The sequence below is a fragment of the Styela clava genome, chromosome 7 (assembly GCF_964204865.1).
Source record: "Styela clava chromosome 7, kaStyClav1.hap1.2, whole genome shotgun sequence".
Taxonomy (NCBI): domain Eukaryota; kingdom Metazoa; phylum Chordata; class Ascidiacea; order Stolidobranchia; family Styelidae; genus Styela; species Styela clava.
In genome coordinates, this window is record NC_135256.1 from 20,594,703 (window position 1) to 20,599,702 (window position 5,000).

General features: G+C 54.4%; 1 non-coding gene across 1 annotated transcript in view; it reads left to right on the top strand.

The window, feature by feature from the left end:
* The first annotated feature begins 3,300 nt into the window (after positions 1–3,300).
* Positions 3,301–5,000, top strand: part of LOC144425329 (small subunit ribosomal RNA) — a 1,810-nt gene continuing 110 nt past the window's right edge. Inside the window, exon 1 of the ribosomal RNA XR_013477473.1 lies at positions 3,301–5,000. This exon is cut by the window's right edge and continues 110 nt beyond it. This is a non-coding gene — a ribosomal RNA (small subunit ribosomal RNA).

Genomic DNA, 5,000 nt, shown 5'->3' on the forward strand with positions numbered 1-5,000 from the left:
GTGCTGCGTCGCCGGCATCGGCGTCGAAAGAAGCCGAGCCGAAAAAAGTTAAAGTACAAACGTGCAAGCATACTAACCTAACCCTAGGTAAGGCATGTCAGAGCGAAAGACAGTAAACTCGAATGAGCTAAGAAAGAGCGGTGCGGGGCCGGTCGGAGCGCACCCTTTTCTCGGTGGCTGGCGGGCGAGAGAGTGCTGCGTCGCCGGCATCGGCGTCGAAAGAAGCCGAGCCGAAAAAAGTTAAAGTACAAACGTGCAAGCATACTAACCTAACCCTAGGTAATGCATGTCAGAGCGAAAGACAGTAAACTCGAATGAGCCAAGAAAGAGCGGTGCGGGGCCGGTCGGAGCGCACCCTTTTCTCGGTGGCTGGCGGGCGAGAGAGTGCTGCGTCGCCGGCATCGGCGTCGAAAGAAGCCGAGCCGAAAAAAGTTAAAGTACAAACGTGCAAGCATACTAACCTAACCCTAGGTAATGCATGTCAGAGCGAAAGACAGTAAACTCGAATGAGCCAAGAAAGAGCGGTGCGGGGCCGGTCGGAGCGCACCCTTTTCTCGGTGGCTGGCGGGCGAGAGAGTGCTGCGTCGCCGGCATCGGCGTCGAAAGAAGCCGAGCCGAAAAAAGTTAAAGTACAAACGTGCAAGCATACTAACCTAACCCTAGGTAAGGCATGTCAGAGCGAAAGACAGTAAACTCGAATGAGCCAAGAAAGAGCGGTGCGGGGCCGGTCGGAGCGCACCCTTTTCTCGGTGGCTGGCGGCCGAGAGAGTGCTGCGTCGCCGGCATCGGCGTCGAAAGAAGCCGAGCCGAAAAAAGTTAAAGTACAAACGTGCAAGCATACTAACCTAACCCTAGGTAAGGCATGTCAGAGCGAAAGACAGTAAACTCGAATGAGCTAAGAAAGAGCGGTGCGGGGCCGGTCGGAGCGCACCCTTTTCTCGGTGGCTGGCGGCCGAGAGAGTGCTGCGTCGCCGGCATCGGCGTCGAAAGAAGCCGAGCCGAAAAAAGTTAAAGTACAAACGTGCAAGCATACTAACCTAACCCTAGGTAATGCATGTCAGAGCGAAAGACAGTAAACTCGAATGAGCAAAGAAAGAGCGGTGCGGGGCCGGTCGGAGCGCACCCTTTTCTCGGTGGCTGGCGGGCGAGAGAGTGCTGCGTCGCCGGCATCGGCGTCGAAAGAAGCCGAGCCGAAAAAAGTTAAAGTACAAACGTGCAAGCATACTAACCTAACCCTAGGTAATGCATGTCAGAGCGAAAGAGAGTAAACTCGAATGAGCCAAGAAAGAGCGGTGCGGGGCCGGTCGGAGCGCACCCTTTTCTCGATGGCTGGCGGGCGAGAGAGTGCTGCGTCGCCGGCATCGGCGTCGAAAGAAGCCGAGCCGAAAAAAGTTAAAGTACAAACGTGCAAGCATACTAACCTAACCCTAGGTAAGGCATGTCAGAGCGAAAGACAGTAAACTCGAATGAGCCAAGAAAGAGCGGTGCGGGGCCGGTCGGAGCGCACCCTTTTCTCGGTGGCTGGCGGGCGAGAGAGTGCTGCGTCGCCGGCATCGGCGTCGAAAGAAGCCGAGCCGAAAAAAGTTAAAGTACAAACGTGCAAGCATACTAACCTAACCCTAGGTAATGCATGTCAGAGCGAAAGACAGTAAACTCGAATGAGCCAAGAAAGAGCGGTGCGGGGCCGGTCGGAGCGCACCCTTTTCTCGGTGGCTGGCGGGCGAGAGAGTGCTGCGTCGCCGGCATCGGCGTCGAAAGAAGCCGAGCCGAAAAAAGTTAAAGTACAAACGTGCAAGCATACTAACCTAACCCTAGGTAATGCATGTCAGAGCGAAAGACAGTAAACTCGAATGAGCCAAGAAAGAGCGGTGCGGGGCCGGTCGGAGCGCACCCTTTTCTCGGTGGCTGGCGGGCGAGAGAGTGCTGCGTCGCCGGCATCGGCGTCGAAAGAAGCCGAGCCGAAAAAAGTTAAAGTACAAACGTGCAAGCATACTAACCTAACCCTAGGTAAGGCATGTCAGAGCGAAAGACAGTAAACTCGAATGAGCTAAGAAAGAGCGGTGCGGGGCCGGTCGGAGCGCACCCTTTTCTCGGTGGCTGGCGGCCGAGAGAGTGCTGCGTCGCCGGCATCGGCGTCGAAAGAAGCCGAGCCGAAAAAAGTTAAAGTACAAACGTGCAAGCATACTAACCTAACCCTAGGTAAGGCATGTCAGAGCGAAAGACAGTAAACTCGAATGAGCCAATAAAGAGCGGTGCGGGGCCGGTCGGAGCGCACCCTTTTCTCGGTGGCTGGCGGGCGAGAGAGTGCTGCGTCGCCGGCATCGGCGTCGAAAGAAGCCGAGCCGAAAAAAGTTAAAGTACAAACGTGCAAGCATACTAACCTAACCCTAGGTAAGGCATGTCAGAGCGAAAGACAGTAAACTCGAATGAGCTAAGAAAGAGCGGTGCGGGGCCGGTCGGAGCGCACCCTTTTCTCGGTGGCTGGCGGCCGAGAGAGTGCTGCGTCGCCGGCATCGGCGTCGAAAGAAGCCGAGCCGAAAAAAGTTAAAGTACAATCGTGCAAGCATACTAACCTAACCCTAGGTAAGGCATGTCAGAGCGAAAGACAGTAAACTCGAATGAGCCAAGAAAGAGCGGTGCGGGGCCGGTCGGAGCGCACCCTTTTCTCGGTGGCTGGCGGCCGAGAGAGTGCTGCGTCGCCGGCATCGGCGTCGAAAGAAGCCGAGCCGAAAAAAGTTAAAGTACAAACGTGCAAGCATACTAACCTAACCCTAGGTAAGGCATGTCAGAGCGAAAGACAGTAAACTCGAATGAGCCAAGAAAGAGCGGTGCGGGGCCGGTCGGAGCGCACCCTTTTCTCGGTGGCTGGCGGGCGAGAGAGTGCTGCGTCGCCGGCATCGGCGTCGAAAAAAGCCGAGCCAAAAAAAGTTAAAGTACAAACGCGATGCTAATGAGCGAGCCGTTGTCTCGACTAATATGTAGGGGGCGTTCGATCGAGCGTCTGGCTTGAGCGCTTGTCGGCCTAGCAGAACGGTCGCATTGTTATGCCCGGGTTTTAGGCACCGCTGCAGGCGGCCGGCAGAGCTCTTGTTTGTGCGAAACTGAATGGATCGAGCCCGAGAGAGGGCGAGCAAAGAAAAAACGCAAATCGCTCCGCCTGGCACTGCCGGCGAGAGTGTGGACGTCGCGGCCAGCGACTGTCGAAGCTGAGTACGGCCGCAGGCGATCGCCTCGGTCTTAAACGAATGCGACGAGCACGCGCCGGGCGGCCCAGCAAGGGCCGAGCGCAGCTGTCGCAGCTATCTGGTTGATCCTGCCAGTAGTGATATGCTTGTCTCAAAGATTAAGCCATGCAGGTGCAAGTACGAGTTCTCGTAAAGCGAAACTGCGAATGGCTCATTAAATCAGTCTTGGTTTATTTGGTCTCGTAAGCGAAGTGGATAACTGTGGTAATTCTAGAGCTAATACATGCATTAAGCGCCGACTTCGGGAGGCGCGCTTTTATCAGATCAAAACCGACCGGGTTCGTCCTGTGACGTTTGATGACTCTGGATAACCACGCGGATCGTACGGTCCCTGCACCGACGACGTATCATTCAAGTGTCTGCCCTATCAACTGTCGAAGGTACGCTACGTGCCTACCTTTGTGATAACGGGTAACGGGGAATCAGGGTTCGATTCCGGAGAGGGAGCCTGAGAAACGGCTACCACATCCAAGGAAGGCAGCAGGCGCGCAAATTACCCATTCCCGACACGGGGAGGTAGTGACGAAAAATAACAATACAGGACTCTAACGAGGCCCTGTAATTGGAATGAGTACATCCTAAAACTCTTAACGAGTATCCATTGGAGGGCAAGTCTGGTGCCAGCAGCCGCGGTAATTCCAGCTCCAACAGTGTATGCTAAAGTTGTTGCGGTTGAAAAGCTCGTAGTTGGATTTTGGGCGAGCGCCGCCGGTCCGTCGCAAGGCGTGTCACTGGTTGCGTTCGCCTCACCTTCGGTTCTCCGTCGGTGCTCTTGACTGAGTGTCGGCGGTGGCCGATAAGTTTACTTTGAAAAAATTAGAGTGTTCAAAGCAGGCTGTTCGCCTGCATAGTGTTGCATGGAATAATGGAATAGGACCTCGGTTCTATTTTGTTGGTTTTCGGAGCACGAGGTAATGATTAAGAGGGACAGACGGGGGCGTCCGTACTCTGCCGTTAGAGGTGAAATTCTTGGATCGGCGGAAGACGAACTACTGCGAAAGCATTCGCCAAGAATGTTTTCTTTAATCAAGAGCGAAAGTCAGAGGTTCGAAGACGATCAGATACCGTCCTAGTTCTGACTATAAACGATGCCAACTAGCGATCGGGAGGCGTTACCATGACGACCTTTCCGGCAGCTTCCGGGAAACCAAAGTCTTTGGGTTCCGGGGGAAGTATGGTTGCAAAGCTGAAACTTAAAGGAATTGACGGAAGGGCACCACCAGGAGTGGAGCCTGCGGCTTAATTTGACTCAACACGGGGAAACTCACCCGGCCCGGACACAGGTAGAATTGACAGATTGAGAGCTCTTTCTTGATTCTGTGGGTGGTGGTGCATGGCCGTTCTTAGTTGGTGGAGCGATTTGTCTGGTTAATTCCGATAACGAACGAGACTCTGGCATGCTAAATAGTTACGCGACCTTCTCGGTCGGCGTCTAACTTCTTAGAGGGACTAGTGGCGTTTAGCCACACGAGATTGAGCAATAACAGGTCTGTGATGCCCTTAGATGTCCGGGGCCGCACGCGCGCTACACTGAGTGAAGCAGCGAGTGTCTAACCTAGGCCGAAAGGTCCGGGTAACCCGTTGAACCTCATTCGTGATTGGGATAGGGACTTGCAATTGTTTCCCTTGAACGAGGAATTCCCAGTAAGCGCAAATCATCAACTTGCGTTGATTACGTCCCTGCCCTTTGTACACACCGCCCGTCGCTACTACCGATTGAATGGTTTAGTGAGATCCTTGGATCGGCCCCGTCGC